Here is a 17,120-nt window from a genome sequence, read left to right as displayed (position 1 = left end):
ACGTGCAGTGCAGGGTCTGGATACATTTTGATACTTGGCCCTTGACACCGTCGTGGCCTCACCCATGCTTCCCCACCCCCCCCTCATCTGCTGCTTTAGATCAGGAAACTGCAGCCTGCAAGTGCCAGGTGCTAGCGAGGAATTTGAACCCCACAGCCTGAAACTGGGCTCAAGATCTTTTCTCAGAAGGACCACAAGTTACCGAACATGTTCATTAAAATCCTCAGCTTCACATTCTACACTAAAAGGAAATTATTTGCAGGTCCATTTTTTAGTATATCCCTAGAGAACTTTGAAATGTGAACGGTTATGCTATCCCTCAGGCCATTTAGCTGACAGAAGAAAATAGCAAAAGCTTATATAAATTTGGAATGGGCCCAGAAGTTTAATATGCTGAACAGATTGAGTCAAAATTCCTAGTGCATTTAATATGCTTCCCTTTTCTGAAAATACCTCCCAGTTTAAGAGCTAGTGGAAGGACACTCTACTATGGTTTGCAAAAAGTATTGTCCGCTTTCATAAAAATTAGAGCTCAGAGAAGTAGCATGTAGAAGAGGCTTCTCATTAAAAATATATTTCTCATTTGATTTATAAAGTATTAAAAATAAGATATGGTTAATATACTCGTTTATTGTTTATAAATGAACACCAAGTTTTAAATAATCAGCACGAGGTTTAGAGATCTGCCTTAAAACTCTCACCTAGCATACCCTCCAGGATTCGTGTCCATTTGCCCCCTCCAAATTCCAATTTTATTAGTTTTTGTACATATGACCAGTGTTTCTTTATGTAAAGAGAAGCAATTTCAGCTACGTTTTTTCTCCTCTTAGATATATTAAGGTAACATGGTTACACACTGGTATATGCTTCAACTTTATTCAATTAGAAATAAATTCCTGCAGCTCATTTCATATCAGGGTGCATACAATGGTATAAATTCGTGTAACCAGTTCTCTCTAGACACTGGGCTCATACTTAATCTGTTGCTACTCAAATGAATATAAGGGCAAGTTAAATGGGCTCAGTTAAAAGACTTGTGAGTACCTTCCAAACAGACTGAAACCAAAACGAGGTAGGTGGTCAGATAATACAGTAAAACAAATATCTTTAAATTGTACTTTTCACATGTAAACAATTCTTTAAATTTGTGTAGCGTGTCTCATACTTTGCAAACATTGCATAAAACATTTTATCTTAAGTTTGTTTTTTTAAGTTTACTTATTTATTTTGAGAGAGAGAGAGGGAGAGAGAGAGGGAGAGGGAGGGGCAAGAAGAGAGGAAGAGAGAGAATCCCAAGCTCAGCATGGAGTCCAGCTTGGGGCTCAATCTCACAACCAAGAGATCATGACCTGAACCGAAATCAAGAGTCAGTTGCTTAACCAACTGAGCCACACAGGTGCCCCAATGTTATCTTAAGTTTAAATATTAATATTGTAGGGGTGCCTGGGTGACTCAGTTGGTTGATGGCCCAACTCTTGATTTTGGCTCAGGTCGTGATCCCAGGGACCTGGGATCCAGCCCCGCATGGGGCTCTGCACTGAGCATGGAGCCTGCTTGAGATTTCTCTCTCTCTCTCTCTCTCTCTCTCTCTCTCTCTCTCTCTCTCTCCCCACCGCCCCCCTTTGTTCCTCCCCTACTTGCACACATGCTCTCTAAAATTAAAACAATAAATATTAATATTATATAAACTCTGTAGTTTGGAACAATCATCGATAGACTTTGGGCAGATATTAGACCCCAGTGTGTCCACCCTTCATGTCCCTCCTACTCCCAGATGTGACCAGTATTTGGAATTTTATAGTTATTCTTCAGAGCTTTACTATGACTCATCACTAAGTAGTGTTTTGTCTCTGCCTTTTTTGAGCTTTTCGTGAAAAGATAGGAATAGACTTACCTGGAACATGGTCGTCACTGATTTCCTTGCCTCAGTCTGTTTCACGCATGCAGGCATCTGTGGCTGGGGGTGACCCCATTTACTCATCCTTTCCAGTGCTTATAGTTTCGGGGCTCTTTCATGTGTATGTTTTCCTGGCGTGGAAATTGCTGCTCCTATCATTTCTTGTCTCGATTTCCAAGTGACAGTTCATAACAAATCCTCTACACATTGGAGAAAAACTACTGAATTGGAGACTATGGATAATTTCAAATGTATAGGAAATGCCAATGGGATGTGTGAATCAACACTCCCACTATTCTTGCATAAGATGATTGACCACACTGCAACTGTTGAATATTTGCCCATATAGTCCATGTGAAACAGGATTGCCTCGTGTGTCTTGCTTTTTACTAATTACCAATGATATTGAGCACTTGGTATGTCTTTTGTCTGTGGAATCTTTATCATTTTCTTACTTTTAATTCATCTGTATGTTTATTGGTTTCTTCTGATTTCTTCATATACTCTGGATATGAATCTTTTTCATTTGTACGTATTGCAAATATTGTCTCCCAGACTGTGGTTTATCTTTGTACCCCCTTTATTCTACATTTCAGTAGTCTGTAATTAGTTTTAATAGTTTAATTTCTCATTCTCTTCCTTTGTAGCTTACTATTTTTTCTTATGTAAGAAAAGTCCCCATATTCCAAAGTCACAAAAACTTGCCGTAACTTCTAAGAGTGTTCTAGCTTCCTCCTTCACGTAAATCTTCAGTAAGTTGATTATCATACATGGAGTTGACAGATGACTCCCTTTTAAATAATCCTTTGTTACTGTCCATGTGTTCACGTGTCCATAATTTTTACCACTGGGCAGCAATGCCTGCTTCGTCTTCTTGGTGAAATATGATAATATTTGTATTTTATAACATGGGAACATTTTTATCCCTGCAACGAGCTCCAGTTTTTGGTAGGTATCTAATAAATTGAGAATTTATACTGTCCAATATCCCATTTGTAACTCAGTCCTCATTCAAAACTGAGTTTTCTAGTTTATTATGATCACAGTTGTGGTTTCATGGACACGTATATGTATCAAAGCATTTATGCATAAGGAGAGCCTGGGTGGCTCGGTCATTAAGCATCCAACTCTTGATTTCAGCTCAGGTCCATGATCTCCTGATTCAGGAGATCGAGCCCCACATCAGGCTCTGTGCTGACAGCAGAGTCTGCTTGGGATTCTCTCTCTGCCCTGCCCCCACACTTCTCTCAAAATAAAGAAACTTTAAAACTTACATATATATCTGAATTTTATTTCATTTCACTGATTACTGAATAAACCTAAAAAGTTGGCTTGATCCCAACCTTTCCATTTCATGCAGTATGGAGCTTGCACAAACTTACTAAAAATAATCGTAAAGGTTTCCAGTTTTTTCACATGTAGGAATTTAATACACGATAATTATGTGCCTCTTAGAAGTTAAGTAGAACCCGCTTGTAAATCTGCACCTGACAGGCCTTTATATTTCATGACACACAGACTGGGGAGCCCATACATAGGCACAAAAAAACCACTACAGCATGCAGTGAGACAGGCACTGACACTCCTGCCTGGACACAGGGGCTATCATCACCAGGATGATGGAACACATGGAACCTATGGGACAGACACATGTGGCCCTGCAGACAAATATACAGAATCACCCAGCCTTCATCACTGGAAATACCGATGGCACCCCCAAGCACACACCCTAGGCACACCCTCAGAGATAACGGTCCCAGAGGAAGTAAGACTCTCCCAGAGGCACACACAGCTCAGGCCCTCAGCACACCCCTCCCCTCGCTTTGTTTCTTCTTTTGAGGAATCACCACCATCCGCACAGTGCGTAGGTTACTCACATCCTTTGTATTTTCTGTATCCTAGAACGTCCGCTTCAAGGGGATTGTGATATTTTGCCTGTGCTGTTCACGACGGAACCTACACTACGATCGGTTACACGGGAAAAATCAAGAAACACCCATGGGCTGTCCGGGCCCAACAGACGCAAGAACGCAGGTGGTGGCGCACCGCCGTCGTCGTCGAGCTCCGCCCACTGCAACTTCCGGAAGTGACCTGGTTTTCGCGCCCAGCCCGCGCGGCAGAGGCCCCCACACCCAAACGCAGGTGCTTCAACCAGCCTGGTGCAGAGGGGCGTTCCTGAGCCATCACTGGCCACCTAAGAACTGACGAACGGGGACGCTGAGCCCCTGAGGCTCAGTGGTCAGACACGACTGCGACAACGATGCCCCAGGCCCTCCCAGAGAGCTGCGATCCTTCCAGAAGCAGGCCCTTCTTCGCTCGCGTCTGTCCCCTCGTTCAGCCACAGGCCCTCCACGGCCGTCACCTCTGACGCCATCAGCTCGGCTGCAGCGTCCTCCTGCACCCGTCGCGAGGACTCCGTCGGACTTCAGGGGCCTTCCCCGACAGTCAGCGCCGTCCGAGCACAGGGGGATGCGAGCGGACGGAGGCCTCAGGAGCTAGGGCCACCGGGCCAACCGCCACTAACTCCCGGCCCACCAGAAGCCGGGGTTGGGGGAGAGGGGGCGGGACTCCCACCGCTTCCGTTACCACACCCGCCTTGACCCCCTTCGCGGGTCGCCACCTCCAGTGGGTGCGCCTGCGCAGTTCGGCGAAGACGCACTCCCAGGAGTCTCCAGGGCACAGGGCTTTCCACGCAGGCCAGCGCTGCATGCTGGGAAAAACCTGAGTGGCTGGACTCCCAGCATCCGAGGGGCCTCCTTTCGGAACTACGTTTCCCACAGGCCAATGGGCTGCGTCCTGTGCCGTGGAGGCGCCACTCGAGAAGAAGTGCGCGTGCGCCGTGGCTTCTGGGAGGCCCAGAAGACCTGCCCTGGAGCCTGAGGATGAGGGACGCGCGGTGGTGCGTGGTGGGCGTCTTGCGGGCGCAGAGTGTCAGACCTGAGCAAGCGGAGAAGTCCCTTCGGTGACTGCGGGGGAGTGGGTGTGACAAGCAGTCTTGAGACCCTGAGAGGTGTGATTGTACTTGCGGGTGATGAGATGTGTATGGGGCTGCGGGAGTTGCAATGGCTGGGAGTCGTTTTGTACCCACAGCGTGTGTTCTGCCACCGCTTCTTTTTCCCTCTCGGCTCGCCGCCACGTGGGGCTGCTGCAGTGGTCCCAAGGGATGTCGGGATGAATACTGGTGTTTCCCAGCAAGAAGGCGGGGGACTCGCTTGATGGCAGGTTTAGAGCTGGAGAGGCGTGATGCTGATGCCTAAGAATTCAAGACAGGCCCCGGAGAGTCACGATGCTGGTGCCCAAGGGTTAGGACGCCCCCAGGTAGGGTCCTCCTTGGGGAACAACCGAGAGGTCCACCTTCAGGTTTCAGAACCAGAGCGTTGCTGAAGGTCTGATCCAAAGAGCCTGGTGTCAGATCAAAGATGGATTCCAGACGAGGTCTTACTTCCCTCCAGGTATGTGTGTGAGGCGAGGGCCCTAGACAGTGTTTTCTAACTACTGTCTGGCTTCCCAAAAGGGCCTGACAAGTCCTTTCCACATTATGAAGTTCTTCCCAAGATACCAACGTGATGGAAATGTCTTGTTGTACACCTATGTATCAAGGTTGAGGAGAGTTTTAAATTTCCTCTAAGCATATGAAAGCAGTTTTGTTTTTTGGTTTGTTTTGTTTTGCTTTGGTGGCTGTTCATTTTCTAGTAATTCAGTTTTAATACACCTATATCAAAATTCATTATTTTAAGTGTAGTTCTATCCGTTTTCCAAAATGTACACTTGCACTGCAACAATCAAGATACAGAACGCTTGATCACCACCCAAAAAACTCATGGTGCCCATTTGTAGTCAGCACCCCCACCCTTAACCCCTCATCTGTTCCAAATCTCTATACCTTTGCCTTTTCCCAAAGAAGGGCACATAAATGGAACACTATGTTGCCTTTTCAGTCCTATGTGTAAGTTGTGATGTCATATTTGTAAAATTATGTATACTTACTTTACAGAGGTATTCTGAGTTTTAAGTTTTTGAACAATACCCATCATGGTGGTGGCCTATATTATACATTCAAAGTGACAGATTTCATTATTATTATGAACCATGTGAGATCAGAAAAGACTGTGCTCCGTTGCTCCACTTTTTTCATATGTATGAAGATAGGGATGATGTGAGGTGGGTGGGGGTCAAATGAGATACTAATGATTATCAAATCACACTAATTCCTTATTTTAAGAGGTTTTTGTTTGAGAGAGAGAGTGCGCATGTGCACACAAGCAGGGGAGAGGCAGAGGGAGGGAGAGAGAGAGGGAGAGGGAGAGGGAGAGGGAGAGGGAGAGGGAGGGAGGGAGGGAGAGAGAGAGAGAGAGAGAGAGAGAGAGAGAGAGAGAGAGAGAGAAAATCTTAAGCAGGCTCCATGCTAAGCATGCAGGGCTCCATCCCATGACCCTGGGATCATGACCCAAGCTACAATCAAGAGTTGGATACCCAACCCCCAAATCACATTAGTTTCTGCGGCACTGTGAAAATATAAGTTAACATGGAGAAATGGACAGATTAGATTTTATTTGTTCTTTAATCAAGCAAAATGCTGTCACATTTTTTTCTCTTCCCTAATGTGCTAGAAATATATCCATATAGAACTTATACCTGTGAAAAGTAGAATGGGGCTTTTGGACTTTGTGGATCATTAAAACAAAAACCTTCCACCTTCTATAAAAAGCATTAAATTTTTCCCTGCTTGAGAATATCAAGTATACCTTTTTTTACTAAATTGGAGTATTATTCAAAATGGTACCAACTGCAGATCATCTCAGTTTTTCATAGATAACTGTCCCCCTACTCATAACTTACCTTGCTTCTGAAAGAAGGTTACAATCGACTTGTGTTAATTCACTATACTCATAAGACCATGATGGGGTAGAACTGTGCAGTTGACCATAATGCTTAATCAAATTAAGTGCAACCTATGCTTTTCTGGGGTACAAATTGTGTGAGTCAGTCTACAGTAGCAGCAAAAATATTTCAAGTATATAATACAACTTACCTTTTTTCCCCCATAAGAGTATTAAACACCCACACCCTATACTCTGCATAACTGGGAAGAATCTGGCCCCAAATACCCATGTCCAAATTCATGGAAACATATCACATTCTTTAAAACATTAACCATTACAAACATTAAGCTGAACCAGACCTATACCTTTATTTTTATGGAGAATTATTATGGTTAACTACATGAATGCACGACTGTCCATATCATTCTCCACTATTTACAAACAGTGAATATTTGAAACAGTGCTTATTAAAGACCTATTAGATGATGGAAAGATAAATAAATTAATGATGAAATCTTCACTCAATGAGTTTCTCATCCCCCACAAAAAACTACACACTGGAATCCCTGCATTCTCTATTAGCTCCCTTGTCTTTGTTTCCTTCCCAAACTTCTTATGAGCCTAAGTTTTACCACTTGTTAGCCACTACTTTTTTTCCATAAAAAGATAAACACTAAGACTGCAACAACCGTGTGTGTTTCCTGCCTCTCCATTCAACATAAAACAACATAGAGTACATTGGTTACTTTTGACTATAGCTGTTTAAATACTGAGCCTACAGCACATGGCATATATGGATGCTCAACATTAGCATCAAGTAAATAGTATGGTCTCTGAGTAGTAAGAGCTTGAAACCTGATTATGTCTCTGTCTCCTGCTATCTTTGAGATCTCTGGTAATTTATGCAAACTTGTATTTCTCAGTTAACTCATAAAAGGGCATAGTATATTCCCTGTCTCACAGAGTTTGCTGAGGAGTAACTGAATTTCTATATGTAAAATGAGTTACTCAATGAAAAATACTAAAAAGCATCCGATGCAGATTGCAGTGTATACAGAAGCAGCCCAGACAACCCAGAGTTGGCCTGGCAAAATAAAGAATCTCACACAACACCATCATTAGACAACACCATTTGGTGACCAAACTGGATCAAGACAAAAACAAAAACAAATGCACTCTAAATAAGTCTGTAAAAAGTAAAAAAAAAAAAAAAAAAAAAAAAAAAAAGTCCCCAAACTCCCCTCTTCTTGTTAATAAAACTGCTGCTTCTTTAACAATTAGTGTTATCACCACTCCATTCTTCTTGCCTTCTGGATTGAAACTTAAAATTCCCAATGATGAAATTACATTCAACTCCTGATAGCATCCAATAGAGAGCAAATCTCAGCTTCCTTGAACATAACCCGAATCAACTAATACAAGCAGAAGTCCTATGATAAGTCTTTTTTAAACACTGGTTTAACCCATAATCATTAATGGTGTGTTTCTAGAACTCAGTACACCCAACATCTTTTACCACAGGTGTGATCGTGGTGGTCTTTCTCTAGAGGACACCAACAAACCATTAATGTTTCACTGTTATTAATAAGAAGTTATCTTAATGACAAAAACTTGAAGTATATAAAAATAAAGTTTATCTGAAAGAAAAATGCCTAAACTTGTATGCATCTGGCAATATTGACTAAGAATTTATAATGTTCAATTTGACAAAGTTACAAAAATCTTCACCAAAAAAAAAGGCCAGCAAAATAAATCTACCAACATCTTAAAATGATTATACACCATTACCAAATGGTATTTACCCCAGGAATGCAAGATTGGCTTAACATTGAAAATTAAGTTAGGGCACCTGGATGGCTCAGTCAGTTAAGCATCCAACTTCAGTTCAGGTCATGATCTCACAGTTCATAGGTTCAACCCCCACGTCGAGCTCTGTGCTGACAGCTCAGAGCCTGGAGCCTGCTTCAGCTTCTGTGTCTCCCTCTCTCTCTGCCCCTCTCCAACTCATTCTCTCTCTCTCTCTCTCTCTCTCTCTCTCTCTCTCTCTCTCTCTCTCAAAAATAAATAAACATTAAAAATTTTTTAAGAAAAGATAATACACCATATGAACATCATAAAAGTTAAAAACCACATGATAATCTCAATAGACATGGAAAAGCACTTCGGTAAAATCTAATACCCCTTTATGATAAAAGCACTCAGTGAACTAAGTAAACTCAGTAATCTAAGATGAGAAGGGAAATTTCCTAACCTGATTTTTAAAAATCCCAAACTAACATCATACCTAATAAATACTGAACGACCAAATGATTTCCCCCTAATAACAGAAACAAGATTATAAATATGTCTGCTCTTGCCACCTCTCTTCACCATTGTAATGAAGGCTCTATCCAGAGAAGACAGGCAAGAAAATAAAGGGCATCCAGATAAGAAAGGAAGAATTAAAGCTAAGTCTATTTGCAGATGGCATGATTTTTGTCAGTAGAAAATCTTGTACACTAATTAGGACTGATAAACAACTTCAGCAAGGTTGCAGGATACAAGATCAAAAGGCAAAAATTAATTGTACTCCAATACTTTTGTAAATCAATGAAAAAGGATACAGGGTCTGGAAATAAACACATATACTTAAAGTCAACTGATTTTTTTTTTTTTACAAAAGTGTTGAAGTAATTCAATAAAGAAAGTGTAGTCTTTTCAACAAATGGTGCTGGATCAATCAGATATCCACATGTAAAAAAACAAAACAAAAAACTCATGCTGTTTACAAAAAAACTCAAAACTTATAATAGACCTAAATGCAAGATACAAACAATAAAACTTCTAGATGAAACAAAAGCAGGAATTTCACCGTGACCTCAGCTAGGCAAACATTTTTAAGAGATGACACCAAAAACAAGGTTCAACAAAATTAATGAATTAGAATTTATCCAAATTAAGCTACTTTCCCAAAGACACCACTGAGAACAGTAAGCCACAGATAGCAAAATTCTCAAATCACATCGCTGATAAAACATATGTGTCCAGAACACATGAATTCTGGCAAAGCAATTACAAACACATCAATGAAAAGTGTGACCTTATTTAGAAATAGGGTCTTCAGATGTAATCAAGTTAAGAAGTCATTAGAGTGTGTCCTAATCCAACATGAATTGTGTCCTCGTAAGGCAAGGATAAAACATACAAAAGAAAGACACACAGGGAAAATGTCATGTGATAACAGAGGTAGAGGTTGGAGTGACGCAGATCAAGGCAAAGAATGTCTAGGATTGAGGGCTTGCACCAGAGGCTAGGAAGTGACAAGGAATGATTCTATACACAGTCACAGAAGAAGCATGGCCCTGCTGACAATGATTTCAGGCATCTAGTCTCCAAAACTGTGAGAATAAATTTAAGCCACCTGCTTGGATGGTCTGCCCTACATTCTGGAAATGAATGCCTTCTTTTTCACGTAATCCTTCACAAGAGTTTTAACTGCTCCAGGTAATGGTCATCAAAGCTGGCTTCCATCACAAAAAGATAAATCCCTTCCTTTTTGACATTTTGAGGGTGATCCATGAAAAGGATGTGAGCCCAGAATGCAGTAGCACACATGAGCTCTATTCAGGCAATACTCTGTCAGGTTTGCCTGTAGGGAAAGTCCCTCACAGCGTGAGGCCGTCCAGAGGCAATGGCAAGGGAGCTACTACCCAGAAAGGGAGGTGCGCAAGAGAACTACCAGGGAAGAAGGGTATCAGAGACTTACATGGTTGGGTGAGGTCGCTCTGCAGCCCAGATGGAAGTCTTTGGATCGGAGAGTTCCAAAGGGCAGCAGCAGCCTGGGTCTTTCATAGCTACAGGGATTACCCTATTTATGGCTAGCAGCTGTTGGGCAAAGTTTCATGGGGTAGGCATGAAAAGCAAGCAGGCTCTAAATAGCTAAAAATGCACTTATTTGAGCTATGTTTAAAACAGATAAGTAAAAAATTGAGTTTGGCACCACTGGGCTTTTGAACCACTGGTTTACAATGAAGAAATAAACCACGGAGGGACAATATACAGAGGCCATCTTTGTCTCATGTATACAGAACCTCCAGATTCTATGTGCCTCCAGCTAGAAATACTCAAATAATATCTAAATTATACTCGTCAAAATATCAGACCTGAATACGGTCACACCTGTAGATCTAACTTGCAATTACTTGCAAATATAAAGAACAGAAGACGTTAAAAAACAGCATGGAGGGGCGCCTGGGTGGCGCAGTCGGTTAAGCGTCCGACTTCAGCCAGGTCACGATCTCGCGGTCCGTGAGTTCGAGCCCCGCGTCGGGCTCTGGGCTGATGGCTCAGAGCCTGGAGCCTGTTTCCGATTCTGTGTCTCCCTCTCTCTCTGCCCCTCCCCCGTTCATGCTCTGTCTCTCTCTGTCCCAAAAATAAATAAACGTTAAAAAAAAAAAAAATTTTTTTTAATTAAAAAAAAAAAAACAGCATGGAGATATAATTAGAAGACCCATTCTATGAAAATTTCTACATGATTTATTCAACAATTACATTACAAAGAAATACATGCTAAGGGAACTATAGATTAGATACAAAGGAGATATTAAGTTGTAATGTATGGGTCTCATTAGATCCCAATGCAAACAATCCAACAGCAAAATTTTAAAATTATGTAAAAAACTAGGAAAATTGACCACTGCCTATTTATTTGAATATATTAAGGATAATTGTTCATTCCAAAAATTTTAAGATTGAAATGATATACTGAGAACTGCTTCAAAATTATCCAGAGGAAGCCAAGTGTTGTAAAGAAAACTGATGGAAATTGTTGAAGGTAGGTAACAGGTATAACAGATTTTCCTAAACCATTCCCTCTACATTTACAGAGTTTGAATTTTTACAAAATAAAATTTTGTTAAGTTATTCATTCTGAGAGAGAGCGAGCGAGTGAGCAGGAGGGGCAGAGAGAAAGGGAATGAGACAGAATCACAAGCAGGATTGGCACTGTCATCACGGAGCCTGATGCGGGACTCGAACCCATGAACCATGAGATCATAACCCAAGCCAAAAGCAAGAGTCAGTTGCTTAACCGACTTCGGCTCAGGTCATGAGTTTGAGCCCTACGTCGGGCTCTGTGCTGACAGCTCAGAGCCTGGAGCCTGCTTCGGATTCTGTGTTTCCCTCTCTCTCTCTGCCCCTCCTCTCTCTCTCTTTCTCTCTCTCTCTCTCTCTCAAAAATAAATAAACATTAAAAAAATAAAATAAATGATTAAGGTGCACCTGGGTGGCTCAGTTAATTTGGTTTCAGCTTGGGTCATGATCTCATGGTTTGTGAGTTCAAAACCCTGCTTGGGATTCTCTCTCTCCCTCTCTCTCTCTATGGATCTCTCCCCTACTCACTCTCTCAGCTTTGTCTCAAAATAAATAGACAAGAAAGAAAGAAAGAAAGAAAGAAAGAAAGAAAGAAAGAAAGAAAGAAAGAAAGAAAGAAAGAAAGAAAGAAAGAAAGAAAGAAAGAAAGAAAGAAAGAAAGAAAGAAAGAAAGAAAGAAAGAAAGAGAAAGAGGAAGGAAGGAAGAAAGGAAGAAGGAAAGAAAGAAAAACTATTTATAAAAGGAAGTTTTGGTATGGTCTCTATAATTATGCTCATGTAACCCCTTTCTTAAAAGGATATTCAGATTGTGTGGTAGATTTTCCAATCCCCTGTGAAACAATCTAGCAATGTCCTCATGATAGCACAATAGTAATTTTTCCTCCATTTTGAACCATGTGACTCACTTAAGCCAGTGCTATGTGAGCAAATGTTATGGCAGAAACCCTAAAATGTGCTTTTGGCTTTCCTCTGTTCCTCTAGTGCCTCATCTTGAAGAAGTTTCCCTGAGCTGGTGCTATCCATTCACTTTCAGCCCCAGAATGGACATCTCAGATCAGAGCCAATACAGCTTCCTGAAAACCCACCACTTGTCACAACCCACCCAAAGTCAGACCTATGAACATGAAAATAAATGCTTACTGCAGCATGTAATAAGCAAAATCTGACTAATGGTTATTTGCACAATTGCCATTAATGACAAGATTTGCACAATTAGCAAGATGTTGGACAAAATATGCTATTTATAAATAGAAATGATGTGCTCTGGAAGGTCAGAGAAGGAAAAGAAATTTATACAACTGACAAAGAACCAAGAAAGTCTTCATGCAGGAATGGTTAGTGAGTGCTTGCATTTCCCCATTTTGTGGAATCAGATGATATGAATTTTAAATATTTGGAAACAAAATGTTATTGAAATGATACAGAATTTAATTTTTTCTAAGATTAAGTTCAAACTGAAGTGCAAACTATTATCCTCTTGCCACATAGAAGTTTCTCTTCTATGTAGTGATCTACAGGAAAAACCAAATAACAAGATGGCATTGTGTCAACCATATTCCTTATTTGCCCTTTGGAGATCCATTTCCGTGTCACCTGTTCATTTACTTTAAGAATGATCACAATCTAAAATACTTCATCACATGACAATTATCATTCAAGAGTTTATCTGAACCACCGTTGGTGTTAGAAACTTGAAGTGAAAAATCAACAGATAAGGAAAGAAACTTAGGTGTGAGAAATTCTAGAGAAGTCCAAATTACTGCCAGCAGGTGCTACGCTGTTAATCTAGGACTAAGCACTCTGTAGAATGTTGGAGCTCATGAAAACCTACTAAAAATAATTGTGAAGCTTTCTCTTTTTAAATATTTCGTTAGAATTTATTACAGCAAATATTTGACTCTTAAAAGTTAAACACAAGTGACTTGTAACCATCTGTTTTTACTGTGTATTTGGGTTTCCATACACACAACTGCGCAAAAACCCAGGGAAAACACTACAGCCATGCAGTAAGATACGCGGACGATAACAGACACTCCTGCCAGCACAGGAACCACCACTCACACACCTGAACTCTCTGACATATACACACGCTACAGCGACAAAATCACAAAAACGGTCACTGGGACCGACACACATGTGGACATACCCAGATAGTCACAGAAACTCAGACACATTGGCAAAGATGATGTCTCCAGAGAAAACTAATTCACTCCCAGGGATACACAGCTAGGCCCTCGGAAAACCACCCACCCAACAGCTCTCTACTCCAGACTAATCCGCAGTAGCTACACTACATGTTTTACTGCTGTCTCTCCTCCTGGAACGGGGACTTCACACTTTCTGAATCTGTGTGAAGTAGGGAAAAACCTCTCTCGATAAGAACCCCTACACAGGAATCCGAGGAAGAAGTGGAAGGGACCCTATATGGCTGGGGCTATGGTGTTTCAGCCCCACACGCTGCTTTTAGGATTCTTTGAGAAATGCACTCATCACTACTTTGACCTCTTGTCACTGCTTTCCAACTGGAAGCTCGGTGAAGGCAATAACGGTGCCCATCTCGTGGACCGGCAGCCACCGTCTCCTACACTGCGGTCTTCCTGGCAGTCCTCCCCTCTCCTGGTCTCATGTGCCCACACACCTTGCTCCACCCACCCTGGGCGGCCCCAACCGCCTCCCAAGACTCCGCGGGTGGACACCTTGGGCACTCAGGTGCTCGTCCCACACACGTCTCCCAGCCACTGAGCCACCCATAGCAGAAGCCAGGCAGCGACGGGAACTGAAGCCCAGGGGCGGGGACTCCACTTCCCTCTTCGCTGGTGTAGTGTCTTCCGCGCGTGCGCGTCCGCGTCTGCCCCGCCCACACGCGCTTGCGTACTTCCGCGTGGGCCTCAATCCCAGGTGGCTCTGAGGAGTACTTCCTCACGGCGCGCACGGCATGCTGGGAGGAGTCTGAAGGGTGGAGCTCTGGGCCTCTGTGGAGTCTCTGCCCGAGACCTCCACTTCTCACAGGCAGCAGGGCTGAGACTACGCGGAACCGGAACGCAGAGCACGGGCGTTGGTAGAAATGCGCATGTGCACTGGTGAGGTGGCGTTGTAGTCCCGGATGGGCGGCGGGTAGGTATGAGCTGTGGTGAGGAGTCCCGGCGCCGACAGGGCTTGTGCCGCAGCCTCAGTCCTCAGGCCAGAAGATTCCAGAACGCTGGGCAGGTGAATGAGGGACAACAGGTGTTGAGTGTGCATGCACCTACCTGAGGGCCCTGACCAAACATCCATTAGTGACTTCACTGAGGGTTTGAGACTGTTCACACGGCCAAGGTGGGGAGCGATGAGCAGGGGCTCCTGCGGGAATAGGGGCTGCTGTGGCCATGGGGCACGTGCTCTCAGCCCGGTGGGGCTGCCGTGACGTCCTAATGGCATCAAGTTTTACAGACTTCTAAGACTATATACAGGCATTCCTTTTGTGAGACATGACAAAGACAGGGAACTAAGATCACTGACTAGGTTTGGGGGATTTGAAAACAAATGGGCACCTCTGTTCGAGAGTGATGGTGTATTCTTGCTCTCTCTACCTCTTGCTGGCTCATACTCTGTCTCTCTCTCTCTAAAAAATAAACAGAAAAAAAAACTTTTTAAGAACTAAAAGGCAACATATTCAATAAAGGATTAGTATCTAAAATATATAAAGAATATATAAAACTCAAACACCCAAAAAACAAAAAATCCAATTAAAAAATGGGCAGAAGACATGAACAGACATTTCTCCAAAGAAGACCTACAGATGGCCAACAGACATATGAAAAGATGCTCATCATCACTCATCATCAGGGAAGTGCAAATCAAAATCACAATGAGGTATCATCTCACACCTGTCAGAATTGCTACAATCAATAACACAAGAAAAAACAAGTGTTGGCAAGCATGTGGAGAAAAAGGAACACTCGTGCATGGTTACTGGGAATACAAGCTGGTGCAGCCACTGTGGAAAACAATATAGAAGTTTCTCAAAAACTTCAAAATAGAACTACCTTATGATCCAGCAGTCGCATTACTGGGTATTTACCTGAAGAATGTAAGCACACTAATTCAAAGGGATACGTGCAGCCCGATGTTTACAGAAGCATTATTTACAATAACCCAGATATGGAAGCAGCCCAAGTGTCCACTGATAGATCAATGGATAAAGATGTGAAGATGCACACACAATGGATCATTCAGCCATAAAAAAGAAGGAATCTTGCCATTTGCAACAAGGATGGAGCTGGAGTATTATGCTAAGTGAAATCAGTCAGAGAAAGACAAATACCATATGGTTTCACCCATATGTGGAATTTAAGAAACAAAACCAGCAAAAGTGGGGAAAAAAGAGACAAATCAAGAAATAGATTCTAAATTATGGAGAACTGCTGGTTCCCAGAAGGGACGGAGTAGGGGGATGAGTTGAATAGGTGATGGGGATAATGTACTTGTGACGAGCACCATGTGCTGTATGAAATGTTGAATCACTATATTGTAGACCTGAAACTAACATAGCACTATGTTAACTGGAATTAAAATTAAAATTTTTTTTTAAAAAAACAACCCTTCTTCTCAATGACTGCTCTACCAATTTTAGTTAGCTAAATTCAGTTATTTCTGCCTTCTACAATCACCAAACACAAGCCAAAATCTGAAAATACATCCTTTCAAACACCCTCTGGCTGATACATCCCACTGTCCATGTGTTCACTCAAATTGCTTGAATTCAATGCACCCAATTTTCATTGACTACCAGTGTATTCCCAGTGGTTTGAGTTAGAAAGCTTTGACAAAACAATTATTTAAGGTTTTATTAGCAATGAGTAAGAAATCAGTTTAATAGGAAATTCTTACGCAACAATAAAAAAAGTTACACGACAAAAATGTCTTAAGTTGTATGCACCTGGAAATACTGACTTAGAATGTATAATGCTTACCAAAATTACGGTTGATCTGGAATGCATAATTGCCATGGGATATTTTAATGTGTTCTCTCAGGAAATGAAAAAGAGTATAGCATTTGGTAGAATTACGGGTTGAATTGTCCACCAAAGTCCTATCCCCAGCACCTCAGAATGTGATCTTATTTAGAAACAGAGTTCCCACCAATATAATTAGAGGAGGTGATACTGGAATAGGATGAGCCCTAACTTGATATGTGTGGTCCTTATAAAAAGAACGCCAGATGAAGAGATAAACACGCATGTGGGCAGAATGCAGAGTAAAGATCAGTTATATCGCCACAAGCCAATGAACTACTAAAAGCTAGGAGAGGGCTGGAGCAGACCCTTCCTTAGCACCTTCAGAGGAAGCATGGTCTGGCCAATACTTTGAACTTAGACTTCTACCTTCAGAACCATCAGACCAAAATTTTTGTTGTCCTAAGCCACCCGACTGTGGTACTTTGTTACAGCAGCCCCAGAAAAGTAATGCAGTAAGTGCACAGATGATATAAAAACACTGTAAGTTGTGTATTTCTAGGAAATATCTACAAAAGATTTCCCTTGACAAAATACATACTGTTTTTAATGACA

This window comes from Prionailurus bengalensis, chromosome A2, assembly GCF_016509475.1.
Source record: "Prionailurus bengalensis isolate Pbe53 chromosome A2, Fcat_Pben_1.1_paternal_pri, whole genome shotgun sequence".
Classification (NCBI taxonomy): Eukaryota; Metazoa; Chordata; class Mammalia; order Carnivora; family Felidae; genus Prionailurus; species Prionailurus bengalensis.
This window is presented reverse-complemented; position numbering follows the sequence as displayed.